The following is a 16,241-nucleotide window of genomic DNA, read 5'->3' as shown; positions in this document are numbered from 1 at the left end:
CTCAAGAGGTAGCAAGATGAATTTCTGGCGCCATTGCCGGGGAGGCTCACGCAAGCAAGTCAACTATACCAAGTACCCATCACAATCCCTATCTCTCGCATTACATTATTTGCCATTTGCTTCTCGTTTTCCTCTCCCCCACTTCACCCTTGTCGTTTTATTTGCCCTCTCTTCCCTAATCTCCTCCTCTCTTTCCCGTTTGCCTTTTTCCCTTTGCCTTTCTGTTTGCTTGTGTGTTGGATTACTTTTTTCCATGGCGCAAGATAATACCAAATTGTGTGATTTCTCGAATACCAATAATAAAGATTTCCTTAGTACTCAGATTGCTCCTCTTAATAATGATGAGTCTTGTGAAATCAATACAGCTTTGCTGAATCTTGTTTTGAAAGATCAATTTGCCGGCCTTCCTAGTGAAGATGCCGCTACTCCTCTAAACAATTTTTTTTGATTTGTGTGATATGCAAAAGAAGAAAGATACGGATAACAATATTGTCAAATTAAAGTTATTTCCGTTTTCACTTAGAGATCGTACTAAAGTTTGGTTTTCATCTTTGCCTAAAAATAGTATTGATTCTTGGAACAAGTGCAAAGATGCTTTTATCTCTAAGTATTTTCCTCCCGCTAAGATTATCACTCTTAGGAACGACATCATGAATTTTAAACAACTTGATCATGAGCATGTTGCCCAATCTTGGGAAAGAATGAAATTAATGCTTCGCAATTGCCCTACTCATGGTTTGAATTTATGGATGATCATACAAAATTTTTATGCCGGATTGAATTTTGCTTCTAGAAATCTTTTAGATTTGGCCGCGGGAGGTACTTTTATGGAAATTACATTAGGGATGCTACCAAATTGCTTGATAATATTATGGCTAATTATTCTCAATGGCACACCAAAATATCTTCTAGTAAAAGAGTGCATGCTATAGAAGAAATCAATGTTTTGAGTGAAAAGATGGATGAACTTATGAAGATGTTTGCTCCTAAAAATACTCCTCTTGATCCCAATGATATGCCTTTGTCTACTTTGCTTGAGAATAATAATGAATCTATGGATGTGAATTTTGTTGTTAGGAATAGTTTTGGAAACAACGCTTATAGAGGGAATTTTAATCCTAGGCCTTACCCTAGTAATCCTTCTAATAATTATGGAAATTCCTACAACAACTCTTAAGGAAATTTTAATAAGATGCGCTCTGAATTTGAGAGTAGTGTTAAAGAGTTTATGAATTTGCAAAAGAATTTTAATGCTTTGCTTGAAGAGAAATTGCTTAAAGTTGATGATTTGGCTAGGAACGTTGATAGAATTTCTCTTGAAATTGATTCTTTAAAGCTTAGTTCTATTCCTCCTAAGCATGATATCAATGAGTCTCTCAAAGCCATGAGAATTTCCATTGATGAGTGCAAAGAAAGAACCGCAAGGATGCGTGCTTCCAAAGATGCCTTTATTAAAGCGTGTTCTTCCAATTCCTATGAAAATTAAGATGAAGATCTAAAAGTTATTGATGTGTCCCCCATTAAATCTTTGTTTTGCAATATGAATCTTTATGAATCTTAATATGATCTTCCTTTACCTACAAGGCGTTCTAAGAATTCGGAGTTTCTAGATCTTGATGATGAAATTGATGAAAGTGGGATTGAAATAAATAAAAACTGTGATGTTGCTAAACCCACTATTTTGGATCTCAAAGAATTTAATTATGAAAATTTCTCTTTGATTGCTTGTATTTCCTTGTTGCAATCCGTGCTAGATTCTCCTCATGCTTATAGTCAAAATAAGGCCTTTACCGAACACATTGTTGATGCCTTGATGCAATCTTATGAAGAAAAACTTGAGTTGAAAGTTTCTATCCCTAGAAAACTCTATGATGAGTGGGAACCTACTATAAAAATTAAAATTAAAGATTATGAGTTTCATGCTTTGTGTGATTTGGGTGCTAGTGTCTCTACTATTCCCAAAACTTTATGTGATTTGCTAGATTTCCGTGATTTTGGTGATTGCTCTCTAAACTTGCATCTTGCGGATTCCACTATTAAAAAGCCCATGGGAAGAATTAATGATGTTCTTATTGTTGCAAATAGGAATTATGTGCCCGTAGATTTTATCATTCTTGATATAGATTGCAATCCTTCATGTCCTATTATTCTTTGTAGACCTTTCCTTAGAACGATTGGTGCAATTATTGATATGAAGGAAGGGAATATTAGATTCCAATTTCCCTTAAAGAAGGGTATGGAACACTTACCTAGAAAGAAAATGAAATTACCATATGAATCTATCATGAGAGCCACTTATGGATTGCCTACCAAAGATGGCAATACCTAGATCTATCCTTGCTTTTATGCCTAGCTAGGGGCGTTAAACGATAGCGCTTGTTGGGAGGCAACCCAATTTTATTTTGTGTTTTTTGTTTTTGCTTATGTTTAGGAATAAATAATAAATCTACCTTCTGTTTGGATGTGGTTTTATGTTTTAATTAGTGTTTGTGCCAAGTAGAACCTATAGGATAACCTATGGTAATAGTTCATTTGATTCGGCTGAAAAACAGAAATTTTGCGCGCACGAATTTAGTTATGATAAATCACAGAAACGTGCTTTTGCATTGGTTCTTTTTTCTGCTGTTCAATAAACAAATTGTACAGTATTTCCTATTTCGTTATAATTTTTAGAGTTCCAGAAGTTTGCGTTAGTTACAGATTGCTACAGACTGTTCTGTTTTTGACAGATTCTGTTTTTCTTGTGTTGTTTGCTCATTTTGATGAATCTATGGCTAGTAAAATAGTTTATAAACCATATAGAAGTTGGAATACAGTAGATTTAACACAAATATAAATAAAGAATGAGTTCATTACAGTACCTTGAAGTAGTCTTTTGTTTTCTTTCTCTAACGGAGCTCACGAGATTTCTGTTGAGTTTTGTGTTGTGAAGTTTTCAAGTTTTGGGTGAATTCTTTTGATGGATTATGGAACAAGGAGTGGCAAGATCCTAAGATTGGGGATGCCCATGGCACCCCCAAGATAATCCAAGGACACAAAAAAGTCAAAGCTTGGGGATGCCCCGGAAGGCATCCCCTCTTTCGTCCACTTCCATCGGTAATTTACTTGGAGCTATATTTTTATTCACCAACATGATATGTGTTTTGCTTGGAGCGTCTTGTATTATTTGCGTCTTTGCTTGTTAGTTTACCACAATCATCCTTTCTGTACACATCTTTTTAGAGATCCATATATGAATTGGAATTTGTTAGAATACTCTATGTGCTTCACTTATATCTTTTGAGCTTGATAGTTTTGCTCATAGTGCTTCACTTATATCTTTTGAGCGTGATAATTTTTGCTCTAGTGCTTCACTTATATCTTTTAGAGCACGGTGGTGGATTTGTTTTAAAGAAAATATTGATCTCTCATGCTTCACTTAGATTATTTTGAGAGTCATTAATAGCATGGTAATTCGCTTCATGTTAATATACTTAGTGTTCAAGACATGTGAAACTTTCTTTTGAGTAAATTGAATACTAAGATAAGTTTGATGCTTGATAATTGTTTTGAGATATGGAGGTAATAATATCAAAGTCGTGCTAGTTGATAATTGTGAATTTGAGAAATACTTGTGTTGAAGTTTTCAAGTCCCGTAACATGCACGTATGGGTAAAGTTGTATAACAAATTTGAAACATGAAGTGTACCTGGCTTGTGCATCCTTATGAGTGGCGGTCGGGGATGAGCGATGGTCTTTTCCTACCAATCTATCCCCCTAGGATCACGCGCGTAGTACTTGAATTTTTTTATGGCTTCTAAATTTTTGCAATAAGTATATGAGTTCTTTTGACTAATGTTGAGTCCATGGATTATACGCACTCTTACCTTTCCGCCTTTGCTAGCCTCTTAGGTACCGTGCATTGCTCTCTCTCACCTTGAGAGTTGGTGCAAACTTTGCCGGTGCATCCAAACCCTGTGATGCGATACGCTCTATCACACATAAACCTCCTTATATATTCCTCAAAACAGCCACCATACCTACCTATCATGGCATTTCCATAGCCATTCCGAGATATATTGCCATGCAACTTCCACCATCATCATCATGACATACATTACTTTTGTCATATTGCCATTGCATGATCATGTAGTTGACATCATATTTGTGGCAAAGCCACCATGCATTATTTTCCATACGTGTCACTCTTGATTCATTGCACCATCCCGGTACACCGCCGGAGGCATTCATATAGAGTCATATCTTGTTCTAAGTTTCAAGTTGTAATTGTTGAGTTGTAAGAAAAATAAAAGTGTGATGATCATCATTATTAGAGCATTGTCCCAAGTGAGGAAAGGATGATGGAGACTATGATTCCCCCATAAGTCGGGATGAGACTCCGGACGAAATAAAAAAAAGAGGCCATAAAAAAAGAGACAAATAAAAAAATGAGAGAAAAAGAGAGAAGGGACAATGCTACTATCCTTTTACCACACTTGTGCTTCAAAGTAGCACCTTGTTCTTCAGGTAGTGAGTCTCATATATTGTGCTTCAAAGTAGCACCAAGATCCTCATGGTAGTGAGTCTCATAAGTTGTCTTTTTATACTAGTGGGAATTTTTCATTATAGAACTTGGCTTGTATATTCCAATGACGGGCTTCCTCAAAATGCCCTAGGTCTTCGTGAGCAAGCGAGTTGGATGCACACCCACTAGTTTTATTTTGTTGAGCATTCATAGTTCTAGTGCATCCGTTGCATGGCAATCCCTACTCCTCATGTTGATATCAATTGATGGGCATCTCCATAGCCCATTGACTAGCCTCGTCAATGTGAGACTTTCTCCTTTTTGTCTTCTCCACACAATCCCCATCATCATATTCTATTCCACCCATAGTGCTATATCCATGGCTCGCGCTCATGTATTGTGAAGTTGAAAACGATTGAGATTATTTGAGTAGGAAACAATTGCTTGGCTTGTCACCGGGGGTATAGAAGTTGGGAACATCTTTGTGTGACGAAAATGAAGCATAGCCTAACCATATGATTGTGTAGGGATGAACTTTCTTTTGCCATGTTATTTTGAGAAGACATGATTGCTTTGATTAGTATGCTTGAAGTATTATTATTTTTGTGTCAATATGAACTTTTGTCTTGAATCTTTTGGATCTGAATATTCCTATCACAATTAAGAAGATTTATATTGAAATTATGCCAAAGTATCACTCCGCATCAAAAATTCTTTTTTATCATTTACCTACTCAAGGACGAGCAGTAATTAAGCTTGGGGATGCCTGATACGTCTCCAACGTATCTATAATTTTTGATTGCTCCATGCTACTTTATCTACTGTTTTGGACTATATTGGGCTTTATTTTCCACTTTTATATTACTTTTGGGACTAACCTATTAACCGGAGACCCAGCCTAGAATTGTTGTTTTTTGCCTATTTCAGTGTTTCGAAAAAACGGAATATCAAACGGAGTCCAAACGGAATGAAACCATCGGGAACATGATTTTCCAACCGAACGTGATCCAGGAGACTTGGACCCTACTCCAAGAAGTGCCAGAGGCGGTAACGAGGGTGGAGGGCGCGCCCCCTACCTCGTGGGCCCCCTGAAGCTCCACCGACGTACTCCTTCCTCCTATATATACCTATGTATCCCCGAACGATCAGAACAGGAGCCAAAAACCTAATTCCACCGCCACAACCTTCTGTATCCACGAGATCCCATCTTGGGGCCTGTTTTGGAGCTCCGCTGGAGGGGGCATCCACCATGAAGGTCTTCTACATCAACACCATAGCCCCTCCGATGAAGTGTGATTAGTTTACTTCAGACCTTCAGGTCCATAGCTAGTAGCTAGATGGCTTCTTCTCTCTTTTTGGATCTCAATACAATGTTCTCCCCCTCTCTCAGGAGATCTATTCAATGTAATCTTCTTTTTGCGGTGTGTTTGTTGAGACCGATGAATTGTGGGTTTATGATCCAGTATTATCTATGGAAAATATTTGATTCTTCTCTAAATTCTTTTATGTATGATTGAGTTATCTTTGCAAGTCTCTTTGAATTATCCTTTTTGGTTTGGTCAACTAGATTGGTAGTTCTTGCAATGGGAGAAGTGCTTAGCTTTGGGTTCAATCTTGCAGTGTTCTTACCCAGTGACAGAAAGGGTTGCAAGGCACGTATTGTATTGTTGCCATGGAGGATAACAAGATGGTTTTTTTTATCATATTGCATGAATTTATCCCTCTACATCATGTCATCTTGCTTACGGCGTTACTCTGTTTTTAACTTAATACTCTAGATGCATGCTGGATAGCGGTCGATGAGTGGAGTAATAGTAGTAGATGCAGAATCGTTTCGATCTACTTGTTTTGGACGTGATGCCTATATACATGATCATTGCCTAGATATACTCATAACTATGCTCAATTCTGTCAATTGCTCAACAGTAATTTGTTCACCCACCATAGAATACTTATGCTCTTGAGAGAAGCCACTGGTGAAACCTATGGCCCCCGGGTCTATTCTCATCATATCAATCTCTATCACTTTATTTACTTGCTTTGTTTTTACTTTGCCTTTTACTTTTTACTTTGCATCTATCTATCAAAAATACCAAAAATATTATCTCTATCAGATCTCACTCTCGTAAGTGACCGTGAAGGGACTGACAACCCCTAAGCGTTGGTTGCGAGTTGCTATCGTTTTATGTAGGTATGAGGGACTTGTGTGTGGTCTCCTACTGGATTGATACCTTGGTTCTCAAAAACCGAGGGAAATACTTACGCTACTTTGCTGCATCATCCTCTCCTCTTCGGGGAAATCCAACGTGGTGCTCAAGAGGTATCACCAGCCCACCCACATATCAAATTATCAAAGTACCGAACGCGAATCATATGAAAGTGATGAAAACTAGCTTGACGGTAATTCCCATGTGTCCTCGGGAGCTCCTTTCTCATTATTAGAAATTGCCCAGGCTTATCCTTTGCTACACAAAGGATTGGGCCACCTTGCTGCACTTTATTTACTTGTTACTCGTTACTATTTATCTTATCACAAAACTATCTATCACCTACAATTTTAGTGCTTGCAGAGAAAACCTTACTGAAAACTGCTTATCATTTCCTTCTGCTCCTCGTTGGGTTCGACACTCTTACTTATCGAAAGGACTACGATAGATCCCCTACACTTGTGGGTCATCACATGACATGTTGCTGGAAAAGTGTCATTTGGAGGTGATTTCCATAGGAAGTGGCTGCCATGTGGCAAGAAACAGCCACTTAGTAACTTGGTGGCTTGACACCGCACCGATTGATGACTTGCGTCACTATGAGGTGGAGCGGTGGGGCCCTGACGGGGTATTTTGCCTTCGCTTCGCCCGGCAGGCCAGCCGGGACGATCTTGATGCTTACTCTTGGAGTCACCTTGACCTCGCCAGGCTCGCCTGCCCGGCAAGGGAGGCTTTCCCTTACTGATGTCTTGCTCCTTTGGCTTGACTTGGTCTTCTTGATCTGCCCTATGATTTCTCAAAGAGCTGATCTCTTCATCTTGGCCTTGTCTTGGATGTTGCAACATTGCTCCTTTTGGCCTGTGCATGGAGTGGGCAATAGACTCAGGGTTTGTTGCATCGACAGGAGCCCTCGGGCCTGGCCCCAACACGCTGTCGGGCGTCATCGGGGTAGGCCCTATCTAGTGCACAGGCAAGAGGGTAGTAGCTGCTTGTCCATTGAGATCTTTTTTGCTACTTCATTAACCTGATCCCAGGTCAGTTTCCGGTTCTCTCATGCGTCGTGCAACATCAATTGCCGTGGGGGAGATGATGGGGCACGAGCTGTGGAGTACCCATGCCTCATGTTCATGGGGCGGTAACGACCACCCCACTATCCTTCCCGCTCCAAGCGCTTCTGCCATGTGTATTGAATGCATTGCGCAAGGTTTGTGGCAGATGCGGAGGGCGCGGGAATGAGTGCCATGGCAGAAAGCCAGGCGTTGTGGATTGGTGCGGGGGCGGCCTTGATTCTTCGAGCCATTAATGGCAAGGGGAGCCGGACTAGTCGAACGGGGCGGCCACCTCCATGGAGAGAAACTAGCCCCCTGCCCTGCTCGCCTATAAAAGGGAACATGGGGCAAGGCGTTTTTCTAGACATCATTCTCTTCCTCTTCCTGCAGCAGCCCTCGCCCACCATGGCGAGAGGTCAAGGACGCAGCGCTACTCCAGTGGCAGCAATGAGAACTTCTGCTCGACGGCGTCTCCCTCCTCCCTCCAAAGATGTGTGGGCGGAGCGCGCCATGAGAGGAGGTGGGAGGGGGCGAAGTCGTGGTTGTCATGGTGCCCAGGGAGGAGGAGGACGCGGTGGTGCTCTGATTGCGCCCCCACCAGCCTCCCCTTCCCCGGTGGAAGGCATTGTTGGAGACCAACCTCTGGGGTTCATCATCAGGTTGTACAAGCCTCCACACGGTCACCTCCGTCTCCATACCCCATTTGCAAGGGTGATGGAGCTGGAACAGTCGTGCATGTTGAGGCTGCACATGCGGGGTTGCCGGAATGGTGGCATGCAGGTGGATGTGGATTTCCCTGCCCCTCATGTCATGTTCTTCAGTCGTGGCTGAAAGACTTTCGCTCATGCCCATAGCTTGTCGGAGGGGCACGCCCTCCATTTTAAATTAATGGATGCCGATCTGCTCTCTATCAAGGTATTTGGGTGCTCGGGTGCTCGCTTACGGTGCTACGTGGAGAGCTCGACTGGCGATGAAATCTCATCCTTGAGTGATAGAGACGAGGAGGACAGTGACATCGATGACAACCGCGTCGACCAGGAGGACTCCGACTCCGACTCCGTCCGAACACCAGCCACACCGTCATCATCAGGAGGTGGCACCATCATCTGCACATGCAGCCCTTTCCTGGCAAGGTGATTTGTCGGGGATTTGGATGCAGGGGTGCGTGTGGAGCCCCTGGCTCCTCCAGCAGCCTTCCAGCTGGACCCTGTAGGCTTCCTCACGGGCTGCAACTTCGTCTGCCCTGCCGTGTCCTGCTGGCCTTGGTGGTGGCGGCCGAGGAGTCGTCCCCGCTGATATGTTCACCATCACCATCGTTTGTGCCCTCCTGCCCCTGCCAGGCTCCTTGCTAAAGGGCCAGACGGGGTCAGGCTAGGCTTCTACCCAGGCACTCCTTTTGCCCTCTTCGCCTCCCACTGCAGTTCCTAGGAGGAGAGGGACAAGAAATGGCATCACGTGGGACTTATCATTTTTCAATCTAAAACATGTAGGCACTTGCCAAACTTTAGTTCAAATTATGTAATCTCTTCAATCCATGTTTGTGTTTTGTAAGATCTGTACTTCTCGATCAGCATATTAATGAAAAAGATAAACCTTGTCGGGTACTTTTGCATGTATCATGTCCATGCAGAGGTAGAATGCCTCTATACATTCAAGTAAACAAGGTTTCCCCGGCAGGTTACCCTGCTGGTACCCTCAGTCGGCTGCCGCAGAGCTAGGCTTGCCAGGCACAAACCGTATAGAGGGACCAGCCCCCCGCCAATCCTTCTCGCCAAAGGCCACTACAACCATCCTGACTGAAACGAAGTTCGAGTCATAGGATGGGAGCACCTGAGTTTCGAAAGCGGCAAGGTTTTCTTATGCACAAGTTTTACTTACACAACACGTATGAATAAGAGAGAGAACTTCTCTGTTTGGGCTTGCCGGGGATCGCAATGTAGGCTCCTCTTCTCTTCTCCTCTTCGGTCCCGAACCAACGGTAGGAGCCTGCAGCTTAGTGCAAAATGAGAATGATGCCACATGTGATCTTATCAACATCAACATGCTATTCTCATGATAAGCTTATGCATGCATGCAATTTGTCGGGGGGCCCCAACGCTTCATTCTTTTCTCTGTTGCTAAGGGTCTGCACCTGGCTTTGTACAAGGGGTTACATGCAATAGAGGCAAGGCATGTACAAAAGGGTGGCTGCTGGGTAGGGCCCAACAGCCACGCCTTACGGGTAGAACTTGCGGAGATGCTCAATGTTCCATAAGTTTTACAACTGAATGCCATCTTCGGTCTCCAAACGGACTACGCCAGGTCGGGTGACTCGTACTACCCGATAAGGGCCTTCCCACTTTGGCGTCAACTTGTTTGTACCCTTGGAGGACTAAACATGGCTAAGGACAAGGTCACCTTCCTCAAAACTCCAGGCATGAACCCTGCGGCTGTGATAGTGGCGCAGGGCTTGCTGTTAGCGTGCGGCACGCTTAGCATCCGGGAGACGATTCCCCTCGAGTAGCACAGCGGCCTCTCACCAGTGTTGTTCCTATGCTACTTCATCGTAGGCAAGCATTCGAGGTGACCCGTAAATGAGTTCCATGGGGATAACTACTTCTGCCCCCTCGATTAGGGAGAAGGGCGTTTGCCTGGTAGCTCGATTTAGTGTCGTTCTGAGGGACCAAAGAACCACCGTAGTGTCATATCCCTAGCTTCTAGCAAAGCCTAGTGCTAGCTTTTGGTGATGCATCATGTTTAATTTTCACTGAAAATTGAAATGGGGATTGCCTAAACCCTAGCATCAAAGGAATTCACTAGGTTCAACTAAAATATTCTCAGTGATTCCAAATGGCTTTTAAAAATGTTCGTCATTTCTGGAGAATGCTGGAAACAATAACCAGAGGTGTTGCACATTTTTCCATGACATATTTGGGCTCTGAATTAAATCATATAGTATTTGCATTTGGGCATTTAAGTGCTATTAAATATTTTAAATGCTCAAATAATCATAAATTAAAATGTTTACTGTTGGATATATTCTAAACAGTAGCCATGATTAGTTTCATGATTTTTGGAAATGCCCTGGCATTTTTAATAAATCCCAGAACAAAATAACAAAATATAAAACACAAATAAAGAGAGAGAGAGAGGACTCACCTGGTCTCACCTGTGCAGCCCACCTGGCTGGCCCAGCCCACCACCACCTCCTCCCTATTGTCTTCCTCCCCCGCCAGAAGGACGGAGGCGCGTGCTCGCCCCGCACCGGCCACCTCCTCCCTCCCTGCATGCCTGGCTCCTCCCCGGTGCGCCTAGACGACGCCACGGAGACGCCATGCACCCCCTGACCCTCTCACTCTTCCCTGTGGCCCTCTCCCCTCTGCCCCCTCTCTCTCACCCGGGCCGAGCGCAGTCGTCGCCACCGACGAGCACCACCGTGGCCACAGACACAGCCTCGCCTCGCCGAAGCACTCAGAAGATCCGCCTCGACTCCCTCTTCCTCCCCACTGAGCCACGCCTCGCCGTAAGACCTGCAGCGCTGTTCCCGACCTCGTCTTCAACCTCTGACCGCCAGCGAACTCACCAGGGATTCACGAGCTCCAGCCACTCCCCAGCCTCGCCGTTGCCTATGCTGGATTCGCCGTGAGCCCCTGCCCCTTTCCCCTCTCTCCTCGTGCTCCATCTCCTTCCCTAGCCTCCGTCTGCAACGAGCCCGAGAGCTCATCACCGCCGGCCATGTCGTCACCGTAGCTACCGTTGACTAGAGCTGCAACCGAGCATGCAGCCTTGCTCAGTGCATCCCCAGGAGCCCGTAGCACCACCCACGCACCTCGCCATGCCCCCTAGCGACAAGCCCGAGCTCGCCCGAGCTCCGGCATCCACCAAGGTCGTCGCCGGCGTCGTTTCCAGTGACCCCGAGCTCCACCTTCACCACCAATCGGCGCGGCTTCCTCCCAGCTGCTCGTAGCTCCCCTCCACCATCTGTTTGGTCGCCGGAGAAGCAAACCCGAGGCTCGCCGCCATGGCTGGCCTCGCCAGCGTCAAGTCGCCGGCGGGTGTGACCCCGCTGACCTGGGGTGTGACCCTGTTTGACTTCCCCAGGGTCGCCGACAAGTGGGCCTAGGCCCCTGCTAATTAGGTTAAGCACTAACTAATTTAATTAGCCCTGTTAAACAATGACATGTGGGCCTAGGGCCTTAACTAGTCTAGTTTAGTATTAGTTTAGAGCTAATTAACTTAGGTCAATTAGTTTAGTTACTGACTAGTGGACCCCACTGGTCAGGTTTGACTGGGACCCGCCTAGTTGACCCGCTGACATCACCATGATGCAGTGCTGACGCAATAAACCACTTTTCCGGATTATTTCTATTTTAGAAATATCTGAAAAATCCAGAAAATATCCTAAACTTCTAAAATTCATATAAATTCAACCGTAACTCAGAATGAAATAAGTTATATATGAAAAATGATCAAAAAATCCAATCTATCAATCTGTATTGATTTCATGCATGTCAGAACATTTAAACTTGTTGTTTAACTGAAGCAAGCTAATGCATTAATATGACTTCATATCATGGGCGTTCATTTGAATCTTTGATTCAAATGGACTCAAACCAACCTGTTTTAGAATGCATTAGCCAAAACACACCCATATTGCCATGTCATAGCATGCATCATATTGTTGCATATTGCCATGTGATGATTGTGTTCCGATGTGTCTTTCGTGGTAGGTTCTGCCTCCGAGGATACCTACGAATATCCGACTGAAGGGCAGTATCCTACTGCCACCCCATCAGGCAAGCAAAACCCTCTTGTTCATTCCCATACAATCCCACTCTCTCCCTCCTGCTCTCTTTTAATGTATTAGGACAACAACGATTCAACTGTTACATGCTGTGGTAGTTGAACCCCTTTCCTCTACATGACCTGTCATTGCCACATTAAATAGATGAAACCCACTAGCATGAGTAGGAGTTGTTTGAGCCCTGATGTGCCTACTCATTCATGCTTGTTTGTCATGCCTTCTATTGCATAGAGTTGTGTCAGGTCTGATTCATTGGGGATGAATTGGAATGTGGTGAACACGTCGTACTATTGAGAGCTAAGTGTGTGAACACGATTTGGTAAAGGTGGCGATGAGAGACCATGTAGGAGTACATGGTGGGTTGTCTCATTAAAACCGTCCTTAGGAACTGAGTTCTGTGTTTGTGATCCATGAACATTTACTAGCACACATTGGGTTCCGGTAACTCGACCCCTCTCGACTTATTAATCAACAAGATCTCTGTCCAGGAGTTGCAACTAGTTTGTGGTGTTTGTAGGTAGTGTTAGTAGTCTACCAAGTGGCACCGGGTACAGGTGGGCTTGGGACAGACTAGGCACCATGGCACGGTGTACCAAGCATAGATCCACCCATTGAGGTGGGCTTGGGAACCCTGCACACATTGTTTGGGGCCGTGAGCGACACCCCGGCCGGATCTCTTTGCGGATGGAACCCGAATAGGCGATAAACTTGGACGAGTGACTTGTGTGATTAGTCAGGTCGTGGCCAACACCCTCGCTGGGCTTCCACTTGAAGGTTGCCGAGTACATGTCATGTAAACGGCGATAAGTGGTGAGAGCGTGTGTGAAGAAGTACACCCCTACAGGGTTAACATTATCTATTAGAATAGCCGCGTCCGCTGTAATGAACCTCTAGGTTGCCTATATAGTTCATAGACAAGTGAAAGTGGATACTCTAAAATGCGGAAGATAAGCGTGAGGCTATGGATGGCGTTCTCGTAGGGAGACGGGAGCGGATCCATAGTGGTGTATTGATATGGTGAACATGTGGACTCGTGTGCGCCACCTCAAAAGAGTTACTCGCAGTCGTAGTTCAGGATAACCACCGAGTCAAAGCTGGCTTGCTGCAGTTAAACCCCACCATCCCCTTTGTTGATAATGATGCATATGTAGTTAGTTCTGATGTAAGTCTTGTTGGGTACATTTGTACTCACGTTTGCCTATTCTATGTGTTTCAGAGAGACTTTAGTCTCACTAGTAGTTCCGCATGGACTTCGACGTTTAGCTTGCTACCTCAGCTACGATCTTGTGCCCTCAACAGGATCTGGTAGATAGTCAGGCTTCTCAGCCTTTTTCATTTGTAGATGTATGTACTCAGACATGTTAAGCTTCGCATGTGCTTGACTTGTATGCTCTGAATGTTGGGTCATGAGACCATGTTTGTAATATCTGGCTCCTTGGAGCCTAATGAATACATACTTGAGTGGTAGAGTCATGTTGTGATGCCATGTTGTATTTGCACATATCGAGCATATTGTGTGTATGTCATTGAAATGCTTGGTATGTGTGGGATCTGACTATCTAGTTGTTTATCCTTGGTAGCCTCTCTTACCGGGAAATGTCTCCTAGTACTTCCACTGATCCTTGGTAGCTTGCTACTGCTCCGGAACACTTAGGTTGGCCGGCATGTGTCCTTCTCCGTTCCTATGTCTGTCCCTTCAGGGAAATGTCACGCGGCGTTTACCGGAGCCCTGCTAGCCCAGTTGCTACAGCCCGGATTCACTCGCTGATGACTAACGCGTTCGTTGCTGGGTCATGTATGCCTGTCCCTGTAAGTTAGTGCCACTTTGGGTTCACGACTAGCCATGTCAGCCCGGGCTCCTTATCATATGGATGCTAGCAACACTATCATATACGTGTGCCAAAAGGCGCAAACGGTCCCGGGCCTGGTAAGGCGACACCCGTGGGAATACCGTGCGTGAGGCCGCAAAGTGATATGAGGTGTTACATTCTCGATCGATGTGCCTTTGAGTCCGGGTCCTGACAGCTTTGGTATCATAGGTTGACTGCCTGTAGGATTACCAAGCCAAACTGGTCGAAGTCGTGTTTAGAAATGCTTTAGTTATATAAGCGGATTGATTGTGGAAGGGAACGTAAGGCTCTTTTTAATCCTTATACCTCATGTCCGTCTGATATGGGTCATCCTATCTTTCCTACGGGGTTAAGAACTAGGCGTTCTCTTATTTTTATCAGGATCACGTGTTACTAATCTGTAGACCTATAGGATTGTTGGTTCTAAGCTTCAGTTTGGTTCCTACTACTTTCGTGTATCTATAGTTGGCCTCAGAATCTTGATATTGTGGTGATTGAGTGGTTATGCCACCATTTTGTGAATGTCTCAAATCTTTTTCTGAGCATTTACAACCGTTATGATGTCTGAGTCATCCCAGGTTTCTAATAGTCTAATGCATTTGCAGCTCCCTTCTTTCCATTCCCGATGTTTCTCTGGGCCAGTTTAACCACACTAATTGGTGAGTTGAGGTACTCTGTTGCCTCGACATATATGTTGGAGCTATTATTATGACCCTAGGTTTCTTAGAGGATCACCTAATAATCTAGCCATGTTTTGTGTTCCCGGTGTCATGATTCTGGCCATCATTCTCGAAAGCATCCCGTGATGCCATTTAGTTAGTAGGCATTCTATTCCTGGGTTATTGAACACGAGATTCACCCTACTTGCTTCATGTTGATAGTGTTTGCTAGTTCCTTAGGACATTAGTAAACCTAGTGATAGTCCTCGAGGTTCATGGTATATCATTCTTCCAGCACCATGAACCAATAGGGCTGAAATTCTTGAACCAATGATCAGAACCAGAGCTCTTGATGAGTTCTCGATTCTATGTTGTGACTATGCCAGTTCTACCTTTCTGCATGGGTTGTCCGGAAGAAATATGTTGAACTCGTTCGACATACCAATCCATGCATCCACAACTCAGAAAACCATACGTTCTTTGAGTTGTCCCTATTTAGTTGTATTCCGACCTTCATCTATCAATAGATGGTCAAGGGTATGTGTGCATTCGTGTTCATCGATGCCTATTATTCTTGCGATCCGTCAAGCCATCTTATTCAGAATGACTAGGAGAAACAAACTCCAGTACCTCATCCATATCCAGGATTGGTTTAAAGTATTTGTACTCCACAAATCAAATTGCAATACCAGATTTTGTTCTATTCTACCTTGGAGTATTACGATCTTTATATCAAGGATAATGTGGGAATTGCACACCATCCTAATAACTCTTGATACAGTACAGTGATACTTCTCGCCGTCATTATTCATTCCTCAGTCCCCATGTTATTGAAACTAGAACGCCGACAAGTGAATCATGATGTGTGAAATCAATACCTCTAGCAACCTTGTTGCTTGGTAGTTAAAGGACAATAATTTCATTCTTAATGTGTTGGCTATTGAATTCTCATTCTAAAGACTGATTGTGCTACCTAGTCCTTATTCCGGTGCACTTCCTGATCAATGAGTTAGGATAGTGTCAATCCTTGCTTATTCGATCATATCGTCTTGCCTTAGAAGCAAGATTGTTCTCGAGCTTAGTAACATATCGGTGGTTCGTGATTTTCCGAATATCTTCTCGGAAGTATTACCAGGTTGTCACCTGGCCGCTATGTTGAGTTCGTGATCATGTTGGTTTTCCTCCAAAC

This window comes from Triticum aestivum, chromosome 6B (assembly GCF_018294505.1).
Source record: "Triticum aestivum cultivar Chinese Spring chromosome 6B, IWGSC CS RefSeq v2.1, whole genome shotgun sequence".
In the NCBI taxonomy this organism is placed as follows: Eukaryota; Viridiplantae; Streptophyta; class Magnoliopsida; order Poales; family Poaceae; genus Triticum; species Triticum aestivum.
Note: the sequence above shows the minus strand (reverse complement) of the source record.